Genomic DNA, 11939 nt, shown 5'->3' with positions numbered 1-11939 from the left:
TATACATGTATTGTTCAATTTAAGTTTGTGCTGTCCCTGTTGCAGCTCATTACTTATTATTACATCCCTCAGCCTCCCACTCCTTGTTCATGTCTAGTGCGCTGTCATGTCTCTGACTAGACTGCAAGAGTCTCAGACTGTGGACTTTCATTTTGTCTACAAAATCTTTAAGCATTGTAAGTACCCACAATGCTCTTAGCTGTGCTGTTTGTTCTGCCTTACATGATTTGTAAGTACATTAGGGAGACCTGTGGGAAAGTTGAGGAGGGACTTTTTTCATAAGGGCAAGCACCGATGGGATGAGGGGAAATGGCTTTAAACTGGAAGAGAGCAAATTTAGAGTAGATATGAAGAAGAAATTCTTTACTGTGAGGGTGGTGAGACACTGGAACAGGTTGCCTAGTGAGGCTGTGGATACTCCTTCCCTGGAGGCATTCAAGGCCAAGCTGGATGGGGCTTTGAGCAACCTGGTCTAGCAGGGGGTTGGAACTGGATGATCTTAAAAGTCCCTTCCAACTTAAACTGTTCTATGATCTGTCCTTTCTTTGCCTTTTCACCCTTCAAATACTCTTGTCCTAGCTATTGTCTAGCCTACCCACACTATCTCTATTGTCTTCAAATCAGCCTCCCCAGCCTGCAGATCATTGCTTGGACCACCTGACCTCCCTCTGACTCAGGACTTGCTTTCTAGCAGAGGGATGCCTGCGCCTCTGTGCACTCTTGCTGACATCTTGGTCTAGTCACCTCAAATGTTTCTTATCTCACCAATCTGATGAGATGCCTCCTCAGTCATTTCCTCCTGCTGCCACGTGGCATTGCGTGATTGTTTCCCTGACAGCATCTCTTCCTGCTCTTGAGCTTCCCACCTTTCTCTTCCCCAGTGACCTTTTCCTTGTGCCAGGAAACACAGTGCCTGCCCTTGGTAATGAAGTGGTTCTTGCACAACTTGGTGAAGGAAAGAGGAGACCTTTCTTCATTTCCTCCTCTTAGCATTACAGTTATACCTCTGAGAAATTTGCTTGTCCTCAAATAAAAATGTCCCCTAAAACAGAAGGGGAAGTGGATGAATCTGATTCCTCCAGATTTTACTGAATCATGAGGTTGAGGTTGACTGATAATGAAAAGGCGAACGTGTTATGTCATTATGTCAACACAGAAATGCTTGAGAATATAATTTCAGTCACTACCTATAAATGTGATTGAAGTCTCTCGTTTTTGACAAGAAATCTGTCTTGATCTCATCCAAAAAACTTACTTTTTTTTTTTTTTCTCCAATTTTACTACTGAAGGAGGAAAAAAGAAGTCTGGCAGGCACTCTTACAGGTCGGGACAGGCCAGGCATGATCCAGTGCCCCAACGAGCCATTTCTTTCCTCCCCAGCACAACTGCACAGCACATCTTTCTGGGAGGTCTCCACATATAATCAGCCCTCTCTGTTACCTGCTATGTACAATTCCATATTCTCTGTGTTCATTTAACACATCTCTTTAAACTGGTGCAGAATGCTCAGGATCAATGCCCTCTTTCTCTTAGCTCTTTAATGTGACTGATGAACAATTGGCTAATCCCTTCCCTCAGTATGAGATGAGATATACTGTAGTACCAAGTCCTTCTCATCCCTGCAACATGCCCTGACGCAAGATGGCTTTGGTCTTATATAGTGACAGAGGGATAACCAACCTCTGAGTGTCTTGCTTAACACAGCAGGTGTTTCTTTCACCCTAATTAAAAGGTGCCCATGATTGATAGGTGGGTGCATATAGGCCTTCTCTTTCAAGATCACAGTGTCTCAAAGTATCCTTGTAAATGCCAGGAAATCTTTTGGTGATATGTGTGTAACTGCTGAAGAAAAAAAATATATTATTGATGTTGTGCTGAATAAGCAATGAAGGCAACAATGGCTACTGACAACATGCCAGCTAGAGTATTTGAAAAGAGGCTATATTTCCTCATAGATTTGTCTGTGAAATAAGCTGTGGTTGCTGTGCACTGCAGCTGAGCTTTACTCAGGTTTAGGCTATCCTTTTCTTTCCTTGTTTTTAATACTGGTAATTTGGATACGTACATAATCATCCCCACCGTCGCTTTGTAGGCACTTTTTATTTCCTCTCTCATTCACATTATTTGGAAGTGGATCTGTGAGTGCTGCCTGAATATTTATATTTCTTGTATTTGTATTTTCAGCATCTTCAAGTTGGAATCAATGGAAAGACCCCAAGGAAATTATTTTTGGCCTCCTAGTTGTAAAGGAGTATGTTATGCAAACCAAACACACTTCTACTTCCTTTGCTGCAGGCTATTCCCCTGGGATGGAGCAGACCCATGAGGCAGGATGTCTTACAGAGGTCTTAGTGCACGGAGGCTATGCGATCCCCTTGTTACATGTATAAGCACTTGCATAGGTAAATTCTGCTTGATGGGAAGCAGGTGAAATGAAATGGGGAGGCAGGTTCTTCCCCTTCTTCTTCTTTCAGTGGGCAATGAGCCTGTGAGAGTGTGGGCTCTTGTTTTAATCATCTGACTTGCATTGCTCAAACTAAGCAGTAGTTAAGGCATAGCATCTGTAAAATCTGAGCCCAGGTTTTGCTTCTCCTTCATTAAATGTATGGTGGTGTGGCAAGCTGTTCTTCATAAACTGAGTCCATTTCCAATTTTTTTCATAAGCTGTATTTTAAGAACATTATTTATGTGTATAGGTATGACGCTTCTCACAAATTAGAAATGTCTCATAATGCTGATAAAATGGGGACTTAGAATGAAGAATTTCTTCACCTACCACAATAACAAATGTGTTGGATGTCTAACCTATGCTACACTGCAGTATATATTGATGACTGTGTATCATACTTCTAAATGTAATGAAGACAAGCTAACAAATCCTGTGCCTCTGGAAAAGCCATCCTTTGCAAATTCTGTCTATACATAATCTTAAACAGCATTCATACTGATTGCAAATACTAAATGTATTTTGTATATTTTGTAATGCAGAGGGAGAGAATGGCTGCTTGGCTGGATGACATTAGCAAACAGACCGTCCCTAATCTGCTCTTCAGCGCATGACCTACATCTTGTTGCTATCATTCCTCTTTTCTTTGAGTGAATAACTCTCATTTCATGAGGCTTTTCTAAGCAGAACCCATCCTTCAGTATGCCTGGTAAGTACCAAGTGCTTTTGGCTGTTTGCATTCTGATTCCTGGTTCCCAATGCAGAACCAACACAGATCTCCTAAAATACAGTATCATAAAAATCCAGCCACATTCCCCAGGACACAAAGCATTACTTATCTTAAAGCCAATAGTCAGGGCAGTACCGCAGTCACACACTTATCATATCACATACAGGGTAAGGCTGGGATCATAGACTGGAGCTGATATCAGAAGGGCTGTGTGATATTCACAGCAAAGCCAAGGCTGCCAAGTATCACTAGAGCTGTGAAAAGGAGGAGAAATCCCCACCAAATGGCAAACTATCGTGGTAGCCCAGCCTGGACATGCTTTGTAAAAAGCTTTTCTGATGTAAATGGTGTTCTTCAGGCTTTGAGGAAGCTGTCTGGGAAAATGACTGTACACAGGATTTTTGTTGTTACTTGGCCTGATGGCTCACTCAGCATCTTGGTGTCCTCACTGCCTTTTGGTTAGAGTCATGTTATTATGAGTAGATAATTGTGTATTTAGCTTGTAACTCCTTGGTTAAGACTACAATTTAAAATAATGAAGGAATTTAATTTATATCAGTGATGCTCCCCATATGAACTCAACGCAAGACTATAATAAACTCATTTATAAGTGACACATATTTCCTTCAAACCCAGCCAAAATGAAAAATATAAAAATGAGAAGAAATGACTTTCTGCACTTAGAGTGCACTCCAAAAAGAGGACTGAGATGGTTAAAATTGCATCTGTTGAGGCGTATGAGCAGTTGGCAAGTTTCTTCATAATTTTCACAGGCAAAATTAGACCAATTCAAGAATAACTGAGTCACAGGGCATTTTGATTGGATATTTCTTAGCAGGAATCTGAAGCAACATGTGCTTCATGAATGCTGTTGGCAAACATCTTAATGGTTTGTAATTTGATTTTTTGAGAACTAGTCAAGCTGAGGGTTAAGATGAGGTTCTTAGACATGGGAAAATTTCCAAAAGAATCTGAGTCTCCATTTACTAATTGAAGTCATGTCAGGAAGCATGTTTTAACATGACCTTTAGGAAGTTGTTTAATTTGTTGTTAATATACTAATTTTCTCTTTACCCTCCAGTATATACAGCAGTCTTACACAGACTTTTTTTTCTCTGTGCCAACACAAAGGCGGAAAAAGGAGCTGCTGACACTAACAAGGAAAGAAGGATGGTGGTCATTCCTGGAGAAGATGCCTCTGTCCTTAATAGCCTGACACAGCGAGGTGGCTGCCCACAGATTAGGAAACTGTTTCCAGAGCTCATCATCGCCCAAGTGAGGTGGTTGCCACGACAGGTCAGTCCCAGCACTTTCAGCCCTGCTGACTGGGGACTGAGTCAGGCTCTCCTGGCCCTGGTCCTCTGTGCACTGTGCCTCGTATTCATGACAGCAAGCTTCACCTGCTCTTGGTAAGATGGCATAAAACATACCCTAGTTTCTCATTTAAGGACAATGTAAGACATGCCCTGGTTTCTCTTAGGTGGCCTTTGCCTGAATTGTTCGGTTCAGCATTGCTTGCCTTAGTTCTGAGCACATCCCTCTGATCCTTGCTCCCTGACAAATCTCTCCCACACCTCTTTCCCGGTGACCAAGCTGAAGTCATAGAATCACAGAATTGTTTGAGCTGGAAGGGACCATTGAAGGTCATCTAGTCCAACTTGCCTGCAATGAACAAGGACACCTACAGCAGATCAGAGTGATCAGAGCTTCATCCAGCCCTTGATCTTGAATGTCTCCAGGAAGGGGGCACATACCCATGGCTTTCTAGGCAGCAAGGGCACATTGCTGGCTCGTGTCCAACTTGCTGTCAAGTCACAGGAAGGTTTCCTTCCATTGGAAGCATTAACCTGCCTGCTGGGTAGCACAGGGAGAAGCTGCACAGATACTAGGAATATCCAGTAAAGTCAGAATGCTCACAGACTGATTACCGTAATGGGGTCAAGTGCAAAGCCTGCTTCTTCACCAAAGTTGCCCCATGAAAATGCCCCAAACCTTAGGTAGAAATTTCTGTACTGAGAAGATTATTTAACTGGTTTTAGACTGGATATGAGGGAAAAGTTCTTTTACAATAAGGGTAATGAGGCACTGGCACAGGTTGCCCGGAGAGGTGCTGGATGCCCATCCCTGGTGACACTCAAGGTCAGGCTGGACATTATTCTGAGCACCCTGATCTGCTGTAGGTGGCCTTGTTTGTTGCAGGGAAATTGCACTAGATGATCTTTAAAGGTCCCTTCCAACTCAAACAGTTCTAAGATTCTATGGTTGTATAAGAGATAACTGTGCACACTGATATTTGCATATCCTAAAGAAATGCATCATAGCATTAAACTTTGTCTGTAGGATGACAACAGTACTGGGATTAAAAAAACAATCTAGCATATTGAAAATGGTGCAACCCACATAAATTAAAAAGAGTAAATGTTTCCAGTGTTGGCAAAGTGGGTGATTTCCATGTTCTCCAAGACTTGTGCACATTCATGTCAGTGTTTTTAATGACACTCAGGCTTGGGAGAGAAACCTTTGTTACAATTGGACGAGTTGTCCCACTTTTGACCCTGGGAGAAGCCCAGATACTGTGGGTTTTTGCAGGACATCAGGTGAGGAAAGGAAAGGCAGGAGATATTTGTTCTTCTGCATGTTCAGCAGTGTCTTGGAAGGGGAAGAGTCTGGCACTACTAGAAAGAAATTTATATTCTTTTGACTCTGCAAATGCACAAAGATTTATGCATGTGGAGCTACATATTACTTATTGTATGAGAACTAGCTAACAGGAGCAAAGGTGAGGCTCCTCAGGCATTTACCACAGATTCAGATGTACTGGTTAATTTTTTGCTGCCTTTTCCTGGAAGATAACAGCTCTTAACAGGCTGAAGGATTTTTAGGTAGCAGCTGCTGAGATGAATTGTAATATATAGTTTTGTTATGAAACCTGTGCTAGGCCATATCTGAAACAGTAGTGCTAGTTTGGCAACAGCTTAAGAACAGAGGTTTCTGGAAAATGGAATTCAGTCACGTAAGGCATTCTGATATCACAAAAGAGTGGGAGTTTAAGCACAGATTTAAATGAAAAGTTGACCTCATTTTTAGTTAGAGGCATAATAGTCTCATTTGGAAAAAGAAAAATAAATTTGAGCTATTTTTAATAATGATAAAATACGGAAATTCTTAATATATAGAAAAAGATAAAATTGTAAGAAATTGGAGCCCAGTGAGATGAAAAGTATCTAGCTTCTGCACCCAGCTGCTTCCTGAACATGGAATTATTTCAATTATTCTTCTGTCTCTTCTATCTCTCCGAACCATGGCTTGTTACTCCACAGCATATGTAGGGAATATATTCTCTTCGATACAGCATGCTCGACCACCCCCAACCCCCTCCCCTCCAAAATACAGAAACACAACACTATACTGAAGCAGCAGTGCTGAGCATTCTGACGTCTCATCTACATTAGCAATCCATCAGTGCACAGCAGTTGATCTGCAGAAAATTCACGCTCTCTGACTCGTGGTTTTTTTAGTTTGTGGAAAAAGAGCATATTTGTGGCTGGAGCTGGATGCAATTCACGTTCTCTTAGGCCAAACCGAAGAACAGTATCTGGAAGGGTCACCAGCAAGCCTTCCTGATCTGGATTAAGATGTTAATGCAGACGTGTCCTGAATATGAAGCTGACGTGCACTTACAGAGTGCCATCAGCTTGCATCATTAGCTGCTGAATGGTATTATATGCTTAGGGACTCCTGACTACTGAGTTAAAATATCCAAAGCATCCAATTAATTATTATTATTATTATTATTATTATTGGATCTTTGTTCAAATACAGCCAATGAGCCATATTCCCTATTATTTATTTGTCTGGTGTAATTCTCTGTAGAAACTATTAATGGAACAAATGTTACCTTGAAATAAAACACTGAACAGAATATGTGGGCTCTGAAACAGAAATGCATAATACTTAATTCTAGTTCAGCCTTCTTCCTAAAGCCATTGCTGCATAGCACAGGACTCAGACTGTGTACTCGTGGTAATTGCTGGTACTTACCTCCAGCAGTGAACATGGAAAACGATCCCCTTTTCTCAAGGCATATAATAAATGTTAAATAAGAACAGGGTCAAATTTCCTGCTGATTACTTCTTCTCATTCATTTACTGAACACGGGTGGACCAACATTCCACTTATGTTTTCTCACTCATTTACAGATTGTGCCTCGTACTTAAGGGCATTTCAAAAAAGTTGTAATGCAAAACGTAAAGGATTGGATTAAAAAAACAAATCAATCAAACAATAACAAAATGAAACACCACACGTGCACCAAAAAAAAAAAATAAAAAAAATCTGCAAATGATAGATAGCCAGCATTGTCGTTGTAAGAACAAGAATGTTCAATTTATCAAAGTAGGAATAATTAAACTTCTGTCAGTTCATGCATTATTTTGGTCAGAATTCAGGATTTAATAATTTTCTGACTCGAGCATTGTGTGGTTTTGTTTGTTTGTTTGTTTGTTTTGTTTTGTTTTTTAGTATTACAGAATCATAGAATCATCAAGATTGGAAAAGACTTCCAAGATCATCCAGTCCAACTGTCTACCCACCACCAGTGTCTCCCTGCCATGTCCCTTAGTAAAACATCTAAATATTTCTTGAACACCTCCAGGGATGGTGACTCAACCGTTTTACTGGGCAGCCTGTTCCAGCACCTGACCACTCTTTCGAATAAATTTTTCCCTAATATCCCATCTGAACTTCCTCAAGATGCAGCTTGAAGTCATTCCTTTTATACTGCTAATGCTTCACCTTGGAACACAAAACCCAAACCCCTCTGCTGTTGTAAGTAGTTGCCTGAGTTTTCTTCCCCTTGTAGTCTATTTTTGTTGTACTTACAAACAGACTAAAATATCTGTCTGCATCATGTTGTGGTAAAGCCTCATGCTATACTCATCCTTGGCTAGATTTCTTGCTGGTTTTGAAATGAGTGCTTATATTTCATGCTTAAATCAGCCAATGTGCTGTGCAAAAAGCAGACAAATTTTATATACCTATCTTGAAACTAAAGTCAAATTTTTAACACCTGGTAACTCTTAAAAAAACGTTATAACAATTTAGAGCAAAATCCTAGCCATTTTATTTGTCTGGCAGCAAAAATAATGAAGATCAAGGCGTTTTTATTTAATCATGAAAAACCAATCGTATTAGAATCGCAGAATCATTCAGATTGGTAAAGAGCTCTGAGATCATCCACTCCAACCACCAACCCACCCTTGCTACGTCCACAAACGACGTCTCTCAGTGCCACATCCACACGGTTCTTGAGCACCTCCTGGGATGGTGACTCCACCACTTCCCTGGGCAGCCTGCGCCACTGCCTCACCGCTCTTTCTGAGAGGAAATTTGTCCTGTATTATTGCAAAGAAGTAGCAAAATGTGTTGCTCAAGGCATCATAGATCCATAGATTCCAAAATAATGAAAAATTTCTGTTTCAAATTCTGTGCAAAATTTGCAGCACTAAAAGGACATTTTTTAAGCTGATTAGCATGTTGCAAGTAAGCTTCTTAAAGATAATGCATTTCAAGTTCTTCAGAGTTACATTTGTTATTTCTTTGTGAGGCAGACACTTCAAAGGCAAAAAGATAGCCTTCTGAAGTTAATAAGCAAATTTGAATTCTTTTCCCAGAAGATTCTAAATCATGGCATCCGTGTAGATTTATAAGATCTGGGTGTTTAACAAGAAAAATACCAGTATTCACATGTAGGTATTATTACCACTGACCTCTTTTCATAGGCCATGAAGTGCTGAATTTTATTTGGTAAATTGAAGCATTACTTATATTTTTTTATTGAGTCAAAAGAATTTTCCATCAAACCAGTATGACAGTTCTAAGAAACCGAATGGGAATTATTTTGTTAGTTAAGTTAAAAAGTTGGGTTAATGAGTAGTTCACCTTTTGAAACAATGTCAACTGAAATATTAAAAAATTCTCTTTTAAACAGTCACATCTACTTAATAGTCTTGGACACATTCTAGAACAACCTTTCCTATTTTACAGTAGACTGAACTTTTACTTCTAAGTTACCTGAGCGAACAAAAAGCAGTTCAGCCTAGACTGTATTTTTATTTGCATCTTTGATCAAATCTCCATATTCTTGGCAAGCATAGAATAGATGCCAAAGAAATCAGCAGCAGAGCGGATGACAAGCCGGATGGCATTCCCTGCTGCAGAGAGCATCTGGAAACATAAAAGAATTCTTAAATCACAGGTCGATGGCTAGCTGCAAGGACATCAATGGATGCACTACTTCAAAGTGCTGAGATGTAAAGCACGCCACACATAGACGAGAAAGCTGAAGAGTCTTGTGTGCAGGATGAAGCAGCATCTATATGTAATGAATGTAGTGAGTGCGGACTGATTAAATTCAGCAAATCTATTTCTAAGAAAATCATATTCTTGGAATACTTATCCTATGCAGCTTTTAAAACAGTTTCTGGCTCTCACTCTCTAAGCTAATCTGTACCTGACGAGTCACTTCCTTTCATCTAATTGTAACAAATATCCGGCTGAACAAAGAGACAAACCTTACTTGATTTTTGATGACAAATCAAAAGTGTGTGCGGGTCTTCATGAGAAGATTGAGCAGATGATGGCCTGTCCTGTTACTGTCTGAGAGGGGACATTTTATTTGCTGATCTAAGCGGAGATGTCTGGCTGCCTAGCCCATAATGAAGATGTGTGGGCGCATTTCTATCTCCTTCCTTAAGTGTAAAGCTCAGTGTTATTAGAGCTTTGAATTTGTCTTGCAAGGTTAAGGATCTAACTAAAGATTGCCTCTGGAAGTTGCCTGTGGAGGGTCTTTGTTCAGGTGGCCAGATCATTCTGCATGAGGTCTTAAAGTAGAAAGAGCTAACAGGGCCAGCTTGTTTTGTGGCATGTTTGAAGGGGCTGTGCTTGTGAAAATGAGTGTAACACAAAGAAATTAAATAATGAAATTCAAAAGTAAATATGGGAGGAGTCACACTTCTGAAACTTGTACCTGGGAAGAAGAGAAACACCACTCCGTGGCATGAAGGTGTCACAGGCACTTGTCAGCAGCATAGCCCTTTCTTTGTTGATGTTTTGTGTGATGCTAACATGACGGTGATGACAAGTCACCATTTTGCTGCATGAAACTATGTGGCAGTCACTTGGAATTCATCTACCCTGAGGTATTTACTAAACACAGTGAAGCTTACACATATCCTCTGGTCAGCACATTGAAAAGAAGTCTGGAAGCTTACTCACCCAAGAAACACTGTGTAATTGGGCACTCCAACTAACTCTGAGCAACCTCCTACACTGTAAATGATCAGTTTTATGATGTTTTAATGAAGCTTTTTTCTTTTTTTAGCTTAACTTTTTTTTATCTTTTTTTCTTCATATGTATAAAATCATACTAGTGATTTCCTGTGTATTTCGTACTCTGTGCCAACTGAGTTTTAACCTATCATTTCCAGCATAGATTAGAATTATCTTATCTATTTATACTTAATTACTGTTTTCTGAGAAAAACAGTAGTCAGTGGTACATGCACTGACTAATAGACACCACTGTTTTCTTCCTCTTGTTATTATACCTTTCTGGGTTATTGTTCCCTGTGAAAATAATTTTCAGCAGTAAGGGTGAAGAAGCACCAGCTTATGCTAATGGTAGTTTCTTTCAGATGAAAATAAGGAATTGCATAAGATGATCAGCAGTGACAAGGGGACATGTACAGCTTTGCCTTTATCGCAGGAGCCAACCTAAATGAGGATTTCCATGGCCAAAGGAAACATACATGTCCTCTATTCTCCTGAATTATTCACTATTTATCCTCCCTTATTGAAAGAAATTATCTGGATTTCACAACTTCTTTGCTATAGGGTGATCCTAAGAGGTAAACTATGGAGAAAGAAATGAGGACAAGAAGTAGTGAAAACTTTGTTCTCTGTTAATGCATTTTGAATGAAAACAACTCATGTGGTCCTTTCTTTTTCTGTTTAATGTAGGAGTACTGAAAATGAGCGTATGTATTATCTTAAATTGTAATTATAAAGAGCCTCAGTGCTAACACTTGGATATCTTGTATATCTACTTCTCTTCGCCTTTTTCAGCAAGAACAACCTTGATCTGAAGAGTGTGATTTTCTGAATTTAATGTAGAGCTTTTACAGTTTACATCTGGCATTCTTTTACTAGCGAGACTAGTATGTCTCACTATCATCAAAGCAAACAGCTACAGACCTGAGGGATGGAGGGATGTTAGCCCACCAGGATCTCAGCACACCTCCATCTGCAATGGCTGAACTGTGGGAAAGCCTGAAGCCAGACACAAAGCCAGAAGTAATGAAGCCAGCCAGCAGAGCTCTGGGGATACCTGCTGCAAATGTGAGAGTATCACAAAGCAGAGGTACAGTGCATCAGCGCTCTTGGCTCACCAGCCCATTGGAAAAACTCGCACTACGGTGTAACCACATTCAGAGAGAAAACAAGATTGAAAGAGAACCAAATATTTGAAAACAACCATCCAGAGGGTGCCCCCACTGATAGGCAGGATTAGATAGTGGAAATGCAGCATTAACTGGTAATCTGTGGGTGCTGGCAGCAATTTCGTAGCGAGTTCATTATTCTGCACAGTTTTGCTGTTGCAGTTACTGCACTCATCTCCTTTTTGCCTTACGCAATTTTTTTGTTTGCCTGTTTTTTTAAGTCTGAGGTTTTGAATCTGTTCTCATCTTCTTTGTTTAAACATATC

The 11939-nt window shown here is 40.1% G+C and overlaps 1 protein-coding gene across 10 annotated transcripts in view; it reads left to right on the top strand.

Annotated features, from left to right (window-relative positions):
• The window catches only part of PTPN3 (protein tyrosine phosphatase non-receptor type 3), a 181641-nt gene that overhangs the window by 11566 nt on the left and 158136 nt on the right, over positions 1 to 11939 (top strand). For 5 of the 10 annotated variants that reach the window (XM_042868965.1, XM_042868971.1, XM_042868969.1 and 2 more), the window contains 4 exons: positions 2296 to 2402; positions 2989 to 3155; positions 4308 to 4472; positions 7698 to 8003. The gene's annotated coding sequence lies outside the window, so the exon portion shown is untranslated. Of the gene's footprint in view, positions 1 to 2184; positions 2403 to 2988; positions 3156 to 4307; positions 4473 to 7697; positions 8004 to 11939 lie in introns of all 10 variants that reach the window. The other 5 variants (XM_042868973.1, XM_042868972.1, XM_042868967.1 and 2 more) reach the window with 4 other exon arrangements.

The sequence above is a fragment of the Lagopus leucura genome, unplaced genomic scaffold (assembly GCF_019238085.1).
Source record: "Lagopus leucura isolate 7727_CA_CO unplaced genomic scaffold, USGS_WTPT01 Super-Scaffold_100002, whole genome shotgun sequence".
Taxonomy (NCBI): Eukaryota; Metazoa; Chordata; class Aves; order Galliformes; family Phasianidae; genus Lagopus; species Lagopus leucura.
Note: the sequence above shows the minus strand (reverse complement) of the source record. Positions and strands in the feature narration are given on the sequence as shown.